A 13,988-nucleotide genomic window follows, 5' to 3' on the forward strand; every position below is an offset into this window, starting at 1 on the left:
CAGCAAGGCACAATTCATTTAAAAACCCCAAAGAAAAAACAGAATGAAATAAGAGTCTTTTTTTCCAGTTTTCAGAAGCTTTTTGGCAGTTTCCAATAGACAGCTTCTTAGAAATGAATTGTTTATTTCAGCTAATGAGGGGTATACAATAATTTCATTTCTCTGTCAAGTCCCTGCTTTTGTTTGCTCTTCTTTTCACCAACATCAGCCAATTCATCCAGAATATGTTTAATCAAATAGATCCATGAGAGCTGGTGTCAGAAGCCAATCAGAAGGTCTAGGAAGGAAGAATGGGAATTTTGATTTGGGCTTGGATTTAGTTGTGGTTTTTTGTTTCATAGGAGACTCCATCACCGCCAATCTCTCTCCAGCCCTCACTGGCCAATTTGGCATCTCACAGAGACATTTGAAGTGAAACCCTGCATGAAGTAGCTGATGGTGGTCAAGGTGAGAGAGTTCCATTCTTTCCTTTCCTTGTCGCATTCTTGTGCACCTCCCTGACATGCACTGTTCATCTGCGATTTCCTCAGCTCTGATATGCCACGAAGAGGAGAGCCAAGGCAGAGGAAGTGCAGTGACTTCATGAACAGCATAAAAATACATAATGAACATGAGCATAATATGGCTGAACAGAACTGCAGGAGAAACAGATATGTTCCTGAGAGGCAGCTGAGGACTTTCCATCTCATAAGTACACAATCCTTTAAAGGTCTTCCAGTTTATAAAAAAGGGATTACTGATCTTGTTAACAGCTAACAAGATAAACTGAGATTCTGTTCAAGTTGTTTGAGATGTCATCTTGATGCTGGAAAATTAGGGTGGCTTTTTGACTTTTTCTTTCTAATTGGAGTGCAACATTATATTTAGTATTTTTATGTTATGTTGTACAAACATAAATGGTGACTTGTTGTGAGAAGTAGAAAGCTTCACGCATTGCAGAATAGTTTAGCTTACATCTTGGAACACTTTTGGGGACCAGGGTTGAGAAGTTCCAAGCAGGACCGTCCTAGAAAAACATAGTTTTTGTGGTTTGCCCCTTTCCTTAAATGTATTGAGGTTTGGCTCTGTCCCCTTCTGAGGCTGCAGATATTGTTTATGTAGGCTCTTTAAGGCTTTTTTTTGTTATTGATTGTACTTTTGCCTGCATTTGGAGGACAGTGATTCTTTGTTGCCTTGCCTCTGTTTTTTGTTTGTTTGTTTTAGGAGGGGGTACTTTTTGCAAGTCATTTTTGGACCATGGGGAAAACAAAACAACCACAAATAGGCAGCCTCTTTCATCTTAAGTGGAAGGACCAGTGCACAAAAGAAACAAAAATGATAGAGGTCCCCCCAAAAGAAGCTGATATGAAACCAAAATGAAAGGAATTCTCTGTATGTCCTTAACAGGTGATTCAGCTCACCTCTATGGTTCACTGTGTAAACATAGGAAGTTCTTTTGGTAGCACTTGGATGTCCTAAGAGAGATGAAGACACGTACCTGTCTTAATCTTGGGTCTCCATTCCAGTTTTAGTGCTGTCAGCATGACACTGAAAAAATGTTCCTTTCCTAAAACTCTCTCGCTCTCTCTTTCAGTATGTGTTAATGTATAATCTTTTGAGAGTCCCATTTTTTCCATAATTGCTTTTCTTATTCATTCTGAAATATTAGACCTCGGTGTTCAGCATTCATTGATTGCAAGAGTACTACTTGATGTAATAAAAAGGGGAAAAAATAAATAGAAAACGGCTATAGAAGAAAAATATATGAAAAAATGAGCTGGTTATTAGCATGTTTCAGATAAGATCTACAGTGAAAACAGTGAAAACAACCAAACAAATGGAGACCATTCATTGGAGAACACTGGGGAGAAAAATCAAAACTAAATGGGCCTAATCTAAAAAAGATTAAACAATAAAATGGGGAGAAAGAAATAGCTTTCTCTCAAGCAGAATCAGCTCTGCATGGCACCTACACTTTGAGTTCAGAAAAAAGGAAAGAAAACTGACCAGCTGAATGAAGAACTAATGGCAATATATAAAATACCCGAACACCTGCTGTTGCTATTCAACTTTCAGCACAATAAAATTCAGCAAAATGGCATCATCACTGAAATTCCAAGAGAAAACCGATAATAATTTTTAATAGTATGATGACTATAAAAATAGAACTTCCTCGGCATTATTAAGCACAATTTGCATAATATCAAGGCAAAAAGTGTAAATTTCTTAAGAAGGTACTTCAGTTATTAGAAGGTATGATAAGAAGGTAGTACTAATGCTAAGCATGACCTGTGATCAGTGCTATACCAGGTAGAGATAGATTTTTTTTCTTTCAATGATCTCTTCCAGAATTCAGGGATATATGCATTGCCTTTTTCTTTACTCCCAGACCCACTTGTTGCTTCTCTTACTTGCCTTTCAAATGGAGTATGAAATAGAAACAACACTCCAGTATTTAGAGTTAACTAGGGCCACATTGCCTCCAGGCAAATAGAAAGGGAAGATATGGAGGCAGTGACAGAGTTTACCTTCCTGGGCTCCATGATCACTGCAGATGGTGACAACAGTCACAAAATGCTTCTTGGGAGGAAAGCGATGACAAACCTAGACAGCATCTTAAAAAGCAGAGACATCACCTTGCCGACAAAGGTCCACATAGTCAAAGCTATGGTTTTTCCAGTAGTGATGTACGGAAGTGAGAGATGAACCATAAAAAAGCAGACTGCCAAAGAAACACTTCTTTTGGATCCGCCATTTGTGCTTGCAGGAGCAAGGCAACAGAGAAATAATCTATTCTACAAGCAGGCAAGTACATGGACAGGGGGGAATCATCATCAAAGACATGCAAGAAATACCTTACTCCCCACCAACCACTTCAAAAAGCAAGAAACCACCAAAAATTAGAAAATAAATATCAGAAGTATAAGTTCAATACCTCCTAACCAGTACAATAGAGATCTTCAGTGTCTAAGCAGCACAATAGAAAAAGGGGAAGGAAATAGTTCACCCATCTGGTTGCATGACACACAAAGATACTCAGCAGAGCAACTAACAACAACACAATACCAAAAACAAAAACACACACAAGATACGTATGTCCACACAGCTCAGTGGCACACTGTCTCAGTCACAAAGTCAATCCGTCTGGTCAACTCACCCCCACAGAAGCAAGCTATAGTTAAAAAAAAAAACAAACACCAAAATATAATAAAACAAGTCAGACATACTTTGACATATATACCTCCATTGTATCAATTACTAAACACACACACACATATATATTCTAAAACTACAACAGTTCGCAAATTTTTAAAAAATCCTCTGATCTGCAATATATAAAATTGCATTATCAATCCATACAACAACATAGGGAAAGTAACACAGCATAAAAAGCACAAGTGAAACTATTGATTAAAAACTAAAAAATGGGAAGGTGGATGACTAAATTCCAGCCAGAATAAACATTTAACTTGCCTACAGAGATTAAGCATATAGAACTAAGGGCCTCTGGTTCCATTCCAGGCTCCTCTTAACATAGATTTACCCAGCAGGATTGAGGACTGTGGTGGTCAATTAGTGATGAAGTGCATGTTTTGCATGAAAAGGGTCACTGTTTAATCTTTGGCTAAACTGATAAATCCTCGTAGCTGAAATTCTGGAGAGCAGTGGCCAGGAAGTATAGACAATACTGTGCTAAACGTTGTTATGTCAGTAAAGACTTAATTATGTGGCAGCTCTATAGCTTTGAGACTCTCACTGGGTTAAAACAAAACTCATCTTTTACTGTGATAAAACACTGAAGCAAAGAAAGACTCTAAAACATCTTATATAGATAGAAATAATGCTCAGATTGTGAAGCATGGTTCTAAAGATGAAAAATAGTACTTTTCTCAGCAGATACTTCATTCAGAATACAATGCAGTGGTATGGATCCCTCCTATATCAAGCCATATCATAAAATTAGGAAGAGGATTATGGCATCCCTGATGTATTCAATGAGCATATGAATAAGTGTATGCAGCAGGACTGAGGAAGAGGTATAATCAGTCTATCCATTTTTAGAACCATGACATCATAAAGTTGGAAGGGGCCTATAAGGCCATCAACTCCTTTCTCAATGCTTTTCCCCAACTCTCATTCAGCAGCCATACTGCTTCGCTAAAGAAGAGGGTGGGAAGAATCTGTCAGCAGTGTCATTTAAGCTTTCTTGAGAACTGCAAGTATGTTGACCAGTATCTTATCTGGAGTGGAAGGCAATTGTCTAAGCATCCCCTCCACTTTGACATGCAAAAGGAAATCTTCTAGAATTGAGGAAGCACTTAAGCATGTGCCTTTCATTTCAAATAAGATATTGGCCATTGTGTAATTTACATTCCTGTACCTTTTTTTTTTTTTGAGGGGGGTATTTTTATAATATTTGGTAAACTGCTTCCAAAACTGTGTGGATTACTTGAGATACTTGAGATATAAGTATTTGGAATAATCATTTTTAAAAAATCAATTGGGATATTCAAAAAGTCCTGTTTCGATTTCATGACTGGTCCTGCTATGAGGTTTTATTAGACAGTCTCCTCAGGTGGTAGAGTGATGAAGGCATATTGCTCCTTAATGCTACAACAATCCCAGGAGAGACAACACTTTATATGCAGCTCTTCACAGCCAGTTATATCAGTAATACTTGGCTCAAAAAGGCCCAAAGAACCAAAACATGACTGACATGAAAAATCACCTTTGCCACAATTAACTCCACATCTTCTGGTGAGAAGGAGGCATGTTGCCTCTATGACTGGTGTCAGCATAACATTCTCTTCCTCCTGTCCCCTTTTTATCCTTTGGCAGGAGCAGAGATGTAAAATTTCTGCAAATTTCCATTTTTTTCCTAGCAAAAAAACAAGAGAAACCATGTTTTTCCCCAGAAAAAATGGAAATTTTCTTTTCCATTTTTTCTGAGAAAAAAACAAGGGTTCCCCTGTTTTTTTTTTTTCTAGAAAAATGTAGTTTCAGAAATTGTACACCTCTAGAGTGAATTTAAATACATAAAAGTCTCATAAGTTTTCATTAAGGTATTCTTGTTATATAGTTTGAACACAATGTCATAGACATATTTATTATTGTAAAAGAACATACTCCACATTCCTTTTTTTTTTTCCAAATTTTCCAGGAAAAAATTAAAAATGGCTTTGGAATAAAATGGGAGAAAAACTCTTTGCCCCCCCCCCAATTTTTTCAGTTTTTTTCTAGGCCTTCCCATATCTAGGCAGAAAGAAGACAAAGAGGTTCCACTGCTGCTTTCAGTGGAGCAGTAATCCTAATTAAATTCAGGGGTGGTGGGTTACTTTCTGCTTCAGATGGTGGGAGATCTTGGGCGGCCCCTACTTTACATCCTATAGATCTCTGACTTGTAAAACCACTAAAAGCAGCTGGGTATATAGTTTTCTATTAAGATGATGACCCTAAGCCTTTGAATGGACAATGAATCCCATGGTCTAAAAGAAAAGTCACAGAAAACTGTACAATAGTCCTTAACTTACAAGAGGAACCACAGAAAATACATCACACTACCAATGAAAAATGCTGATTAGACTGTTATTTAGAACTCATGGGGCCTTGGTTCAAATCCCCAGTTGGCATAAAATGTATTGTTTTCCCTTGAGCCAATCACAATCTTTCAGCCTGACCTACCTCACAGGGTTCTTATGAGGATGAAGTAGGGCTTGTGATATTTTCTATGATTGGCTTGTGATATTATCCATTTGTTATGGAAACAGTCCATGATACCTAAAGTGTGCTCAATTCTAATATAGTCAAATTCTCATTAAGATTTTATTTCCAGTATTCTAGGAAAAAATTGTAAGGGAAGCAATAGACTTTTTAAAATTTGAACAAGTTGTGGCAGGAAATAGCTCTGAGCAAGGCAGGGTGAGGTGCCTGCCAGGATATAAATTGGTGTCTTCTCCTTGCATGTGACGTCTCCCATTGGCGGAAAAAATCACATGCACAAATTCGATTAATTTTTATCCAGAATTGCTTGTTTTGCTGACTTGTTTAAAATGTTGAAGCAGAGAATGAATAGTTTTCATCTTTCTTAACAATCAGCCAGCCCAGTTCTGCTTCCTCTGTGTAGATTTTCCTTCTCAAATGGAAAGGATTTTGAATGAATTACTGAAACTTTGAGGAAAGGAAATGTCCTTTTTCTTATGCTTTAATGAGGCAAAGAAACATGCACAGCTTTAAAATTCTTCATCAAAATTTAATTATATTGGGACAGACTAAATCAGTGGGAATGAGAGATATAGTACCTGTTCCTCCATCATTAAGTCCTTAGTCCTTTCCTGTTGGGTCATTTTTCTGTTAAAATCCACAGCTTTGCTCCATGAGAAGAAGGGCAGGGGGCCGATATGCATCTTTTTTTCCTCTGGGTGAGGAAAAGCTGCCAAGCATTTCAAAATAGCAATTACATTGGGTTGAGTTACATGCAATTGCATATAACATGTCATTTAGCTGTCACTCTATCATTTTGTCATTGAGCTATTTCTGAAATGAATTTATATATGGCGTAAAGGTGTTTCATTGGTGCATGTGTAGTGCTCACATAAATACCTTGATCAACTATCACTGGCTTGACCTTGAAGTCCTAATTATAAAATTGTTTTATATTACTCCTCGCTAGAGTTGACACTGATTCATCAATCTCATTAAAATTCTAGTTCCCAAGGTATTTTTCTGCAAACGAAGAGCAATTTTGTCTGCCTGCAATTTCCATTGGTGTACATGGTTGCTTATATGGATTAGAGACTGTCTGTGTTCAAAGCATTAAAATTCATCACTCAGATGCAGCAAATGGCTACAAGCATGTGGTCATTTATTTTACTGTAAGTGGTTCTATTAGTCAATGCAGTTAGGCTTCAGTAGAACAATGAAATCCCTGTGTTCTGTATACATCTATGCAAAATGAGGTACTGAAACATAACTGCTATCACATCCTTCTGAGCAGCTGAAAATAATTATTAGTAATTTTCAGTTGGGTTATAAACTGTGAATGTTAAAGAAACCTTTTGGCCTTTAACGTATCAATTGACAGGAACAACCATCTTTTCTCTACTTATGGAAACCTTACTGGGGTTCTTTCTTCCATCCCTACGTTTCTATTGCTCATTCACAATGAGATTGATTACATGCAAGTTGGATGAGCTGTGGGACACCAATAGGGATGATTTGCTTGCCAAAAATCTACCCCTGCAGGTGACATCATCACCCTTATGCAGCTGTCATTTATGGAACAGGATTTTGTCCAATTTTTAAAGGTTATCACTAACAAAAGGTATGCATTCTTTTCCAGTTTTTAAATCTGTATAAAGCAGGTGATTGTGGAGCCAATTCAAACAGCAGACAAAATATAGAGAGAAATGTCTTTTTGTAATGGGCTATAGAGTTTAGGGTTTAGGGAATAGTTCCTGATACAAAAACTGTAGTGTTAAAAACGTTGTTTCTTTCTCACTTGAAAAACATGGGATACGAAATGGTAGGTGGCATTCTGATGCACTGGATCAAATGCTGCACTTTGACATGCCTACATCTGGGCAGCCATAATATCCACTAGGTGATCTTGGACTATTCACTACCTTACATCCTTTCATGAAGATACACTAAGATAATTCCCACATATGCCAACCTGAGTTATTCAGATGGAGGATCAGTTAATATATACAAATAATAATGGTGGGGGAGAGAGAGAGAAGAACAGACAAAAAAAATAGATGGTCTCTCTGCACATGTGAATATCCACTGAGTGAAAGAAAAGAGTCAGTGGTTTACAGATGAGTAGAGATGGGGTTTGGGAATTTTCCGAACTACGAATGGCATCAATCTCCATTCTGGGAATTCTGCCTTGCTTACAAGCACCTTACAAACATCTCATGTGAAGCACTTGAGAGATAAAGCTAAATTAGAAGACTATGAAGATTAGCTAGGCTAAGCTCCACTCAAGCTTCCTTCTTAGAAATAAAGCTCCCAGCTAGCATTGGGGCAGGCACAGGAAGCTTGACCTAGCCTAGTCTTGAAGCCATCTAATTTAGGTTTATATCCCAGATGCATCACCTTAAGATGTTTGTAAGGTGCCTGAAAGGCAGATAGAACTCTCAAAAGATAGAATTATGATATCTGTAGCCCAGAGAATCCCAAAAATCCATCTGTACAAATGAGTCAAAGTCCCATGCATGTAAACACAATCATACAGCATTCACCCTGACTGGCTTTATCACACAATTGTTCAAATGGTAAATCTCCCAACCAGTACGAGACCAGGGAAAGGGAGCCTGCTGAGGGAGTTCCTTGTGCAATTACCCTCTGCTCATCTCCAATGAATCAGATTCTGGCCTGGTAAATAAGCTAGGCAAAAGCTCTTTCCAAAAGCAGTATGAATGGTAGCCTCTTTAAGCCAAAGATAAAGCTCTTATAGAACCCAAATCAGTGCCCCTATTTCATTTCATTTTAGGAAAGATCTTTCACAAATGAGAAGCAAGCTACTAGATGGCAGGGAAAAAAATGGCTACCCAGATGCTCCTCACATAGCCTTCACTTCTTATAATAGCTACCCTTTATTTTTCTTTGTTCCCTCTGTATTTTGAGGGAATCAAATAATTTATTTCTGAGTGTTCATTCTTTTTCATTTCTTATAACACTGATATAGCTGGACCCAATACTGAGGTGAAGAAGCTGACCTTCTTCAAGGAAATTAAGATCAAAGACTGATGGATTTATTTAAATAAAGGTTGCAATTCTGCACATTTCTCATTTTGCACCATTTTCTGCTTATCTTTCCACTTCATTTTCATAAAAGTGCATCACCCTATCTCATGGGGATATATTACAATGGTAGGAATATGATTTCCATACTTCATCTCTCTTAGTCACCATTCTTCGCCTTCAAACTCCAAGGGGTCTGTTGTCATTGCACAGAAATGTGCCATTTCATGTGTAGTTGGAGAGATTGCATATTTCAGTGAATGGCCATTTGACAAGACACTGCTGTCGGCAGGCACCCAAAATTCACCTGTACAGCAACAATTTTGTATCACTGCCATGAAAAGTTTCCTATTTAGCTGTCAAAGAAAAAATGGCATGTGCCCAGTGTGTCTCTTTTATCCAAACCTGACTCTCTGCCAGAAATAAGGAGTGATGTGCCATATTAGTAAAGCCCTATTCTCTTGTTTCACTCCTGCACATTGCAATCTAGTTATTCATTTAATATTTCCCCACTCTTGCTTCCCTTGTAGATTTAAGCTTTCCTCTGTCATATGAGCATTTGTTCTTACTGTACTTCCCTCTGTTTATGTGATCAGAGTTTGGATTCTATGAAAAACGGTTTATGTGAGCTTGATGCCAAAAAAATAGTTGCGACTTTTTATGTTCTCTTAAATGTACATATTTTGGCCAGATAAGAGTTTATTTTTAAAGATGCATCCCTCAGACTTTAAAATTTGCTTGGTCTTTTCTGATAATCCAGTAGTGCCACCCATGGGCACACTGGTACATTACATATTTGAAAGAATTGCTTACCTGCTTAATTATCTAGCAAATCTATGTAAGAAAGACTTACTTTACTAATGGGGAAAGAAATTCAATTACATGATTTAATTTTAAATTAAACAAACCAATTATATATATACACATACATGTAAAACATTCTCACCTCTTCTCTACATTTTTACTGCTATAAGGTATTGGAGGAACAGTTTTGGAACTGATATTTTGGGTTTCCAAGCAACAGTGAATGAGTTTTTAACTATATTCAATTGTTTTTACAAGCTCATCCACTGTGAAATTAAATCAACACTGTAAACACTGAATATTATTATTCAATATAATATAATAATATTCATATCTCCATTCTTTGATAACTTCTCACTACAAAACAAGTGAAGCTGCTGGTTATTCTATTGTTAAATTTAACAGTCTATTAGTGCATGAATTTTTAAAAAGTATTTGTTAAAACATCTAGAGACAGCTCTGCTCTAAAATTTTGCATCCACACAAAAACAGCCCCTGACAATCAAATTAAAATATATCCACCCTGCTTCTTTATTAGAAAATAAACAGATCGAGCTGCGTACACATCAGCCTAGCCGTATTAAACAAGCTTCTTCTTTCTTTTTCTAAATTTCCAAGCCTTTTGAATTTTATGTTGAGTATTTTGATTATAACGTGTATTCTCATAACATCAGCAGAGTAAGGCGATGTATTCGCGAAGTCTTTCACAGCCAGGATCTAATGGTTGTTGTGGGTTTTTTGGGCTCTTTGGCCATGTTCTGAAGGTTGTTCTTCCTAACGTTTCGCCAGTCTCTGTGGCCGGCATCTTCAGAGGACAGCACTGTCCTCTGAAGATGCCGGCCACAGAGACTGGTGAAACGTTAGGAAGAACAACCTTCAGAACACGGCCAAAGAGCCTGAAAAACCCACAACAACCAGAGCAAGGCGATATTGGTTAGCAGAGATACATATGACACTATGACACTGAGAGAGTAAAACCAACAACTTAGTCTATTTACATATATACATAGAGAACAGACATTCCTCTGGCAGCATAACATGACATGAAGCAACACACAGCATAGGAAAAAGTGATCTGACTTACAGCACTTTTTACATTGCAATACTTTATGCAAATGTGCTTGCTTCTACTCTTCATTTGACTCTCAGTTGCCAACTGAATGCAAGTGGTGCTGTCACTATGCACTGTGACAGGTAAATCAATTTGCATATTTACATCTTTCAGTAACTGCACAAACCGTTTGACTTCTCCACATAAATCACTTAATGAAGCATACTCAGCTTCCGCTGTGCTTGTGGCAACTAAACCTTGCTTTCTAGACTTCCAGCCTATTAAAGCTTCCGTCATGAGTGCAGCTGAAGACCTGAAAACCAGAAGGATTAACTGAGGCTGAGGAGAATGCTGAGCAATCAAACACCTGAATCGCCTCCAGATTCTCCTTCCCCAGCAGACAAGCTTCGGGCCAGGCTTCGGGGAATACTTACGGCAAAAAGGTCAGAGGATCGCTCAAAGGCTGTCCACAGAAACATCCATTCAACTAGCCCTGAGTACTGACAGGATGGAAAGGTTTCCAGCAGCTCAAGGGGCTGTTTTACTATTAAAAAAACAGCTCCTAGTCAGCTAGAATTCCGTAGAAGCAACAAGTCAAAACCTCTGGCTTGCATCCACGCTCCTACAACCTTGCATCATGTTTCCTGAACTCCTGACTCTGGACTTGGACTTTGGACTACGTTGTGTGTTTGACTCTGGACTCTGACCTTGAACTACGTTCTGTGAGTTGGTTGGTAATTAGATATCAGCTTTGCATTCCTAGTATTCTTGACTTTGGACTGGCTTATCGGGCCTCGGCTGTCGTAACCCCTGGGAACGTGACAGCTTCACCTAGACCAGTGATGGCAAACCTATGGAATGCATGCCACAGCTGGCACACAAAGCCCTCTCTGTGGACACATGAGCCATAAGTTGCCATAGAGAAATATTTACCTGTCCTCCGATCCCGGATTTTGGCACTCCTCTCTGCTGGTGCAGCGGTCCAGCGGAGGGTTGCAATGGTGACCATTACCAGTCTAGCCCAATGGGGAATTGGGCGATCAGTAAGTATTTCTTTGTTAATACCGCCCATAGGGGGGGGAAACCAAGCATTTAACCCTTGCAGTGCAGGAGCAGTTGTTTTTTTCTAAAGTAAAACCTCAGCAATCAGGTTTTAATTGAAGCATTGGCACTTTGAAATAAATAAGCTGATTTTGTGTTGCAGTTTGGGCACTTGGGCTCAAAAAGGTTAACCATCACTGACCTACACTGATAGCCATTCCATAAATTGACTTTCTATCAGTTTCACATGAACCTTAATCTGAATCTGCATAGCACTCTAATTTCAGATTGTTAGATGCATTTAACTTCAACATGCAATCTATGGTTCCCTTTAAATCTCTTAGCACTTTTTTGACACACCATCCCAGTGCTTTTGCAAGGGTTTTGGAGCACTGTGATTTAAAATGTTTACTTTGGCTGCAATGTAAAACTTTGATTCCCCAAATGTCCCTTACGTTGCTAGGTACTATCTGATAATGTCTTCAACTTGTGAATCCATCTGCCACTAACCATTTTTTTTCTTGTTCGGCATGAGGCAATTGTAACATCTGCTCATAACTTTTAGGTTCAGACATTACCATATTTACACATGATGCTGTAAACCTCTCAGGTGGAACACCGGTGGAACACCAAAATTAGACCGCTGTGAGCCTCTTGAAACAATTTCCTCAGCCTCACTACATTTCTCATGTTCCCCTCCTACAGCTTTATTTCCTTCTTCATACGTATGTCTCACTTTGTTCTTCCTCATTTTCAAACCTCTCTTGTCTATCTTTAGACAATGGCAAAAGTATTTCACTGTTTGCATGAATTTGTGACCAATTCTCATTTTCACAAAAATTAGCTGACCTGCTAATTATCACATTTCCTTACTGATCACAAAATCTATAACTTTTGCTTCCTGTCTGATAGCCTAAGAAAGTCAACTTCCTTGCCTTAGGGCTACCTTTTTTCCTGCATATTTTGGGTGTATGAACCCAAGCATGACAACCAAAAATTGCCATGTGTTTCAAACAAGATTGTCTTGTGTAATAGAAAATAGGGTGCATTTTCTACTGCAGAGTTCCACACTCTATTCATAATATAATTAGCACATTTTATGGCTTTATCCCAAAAGCTTCTGGGTAACTTGGCATCAGCAAAACTCCATTTATTTTTTCTGCAACTCCATTCTCAGAAGGTGTGGCTACATTTGTTTACCTGTCACAAATGCCTTTTTTCTTAAGCCAATCTACAAAATAATGTGCTAAAACTCTCCCCCTCAATCTGTCTGAACAGACCCTACGGGAATAATAAATCTTCGTTCTACCATGGCAACAAAATCTTAAACCTTTGGAAAGTTTCACTCTTATGTTTCATTACATAGACATAACTACAATGTGAGTAATCATCTATTATAGCTAAACAGAACCTATTACCACCTTTTGTGGGCTGCAGTGGTCCCACAACATCAAGCTGAACCAACTGAAAAATCTTGTCACTGACTCTTACTTTTCTTGCTCACGGGAAAAGCCTATGACTTGGTTAATTTACATATGTTACAATCTAAAAATTTCTCACAGATTTTAATGTTTAGATCAGACACAACTTATTTGGTTTTGTTTAAAACTCCAAAGCTTACATGACCTAACTTTCTATGTAGGCTATGTATACATTTTTCACGTGGTTCTGAGTTGTTAACCACATTTATTGCTTCATTCATTTGGCTCTGATTCATCACATATAGATGATCCTTTAGATAACCATTTGCCACCTGTGCACTATTTTTCATTACTTTGCGTTTGCCTTTCTCAAAAATTATAATGTAGCCATCTTTATTTAGACTTGGTACACTTAATAAACTATTCTCTAAGCTTGGCACACACAAGACATTTTTTTAGAGTTTGCTTTAAGCAGTTTACATACACAGAACCCGTTCCAATTACAGATGCTGACTTTCCATCTGCTAGCTTCACTATCTTTTGAGCTGAAGGAGTTAGGTTTGTGAACAACTATTTTCTCTAAAATCAGCCATTTTACATTTAACTATACAACGTTAATATTTAATACATTTTCATATCAAAATCTCAACATTTTATCCCTCTCAAGAAGGAAAGGAAGAACAGACAAGGAGAGATGTATTTGACTCCTCTTTTGGAAGTTCTATTTATTCTTAAGCCAAATAACAAAAATAAAATCATGAACAAAAACTAGGCTGTGTAGTATAAAATATATGTATAAGAGGATCATATCCCTTAAATGCATGCAAGAAGTAAAAACATTGCAAAGCTTCAAGTCCCTGTGTCCTGAGGCTAACAATTTTTCTATCTTGTAATTTGTGAGCAAAGCATTTCCTGTTACGTCTCTGGAACCAGGCTGACAGGCAGCT

Source organism: Pogona vitticeps, chromosome 3, assembly GCF_051106095.1.
Source record: "Pogona vitticeps strain Pit_001003342236 chromosome 3, PviZW2.1, whole genome shotgun sequence".
Classification (NCBI taxonomy): Eukaryota; Metazoa; Chordata; class Lepidosauria; order Squamata; family Agamidae; genus Pogona; species Pogona vitticeps.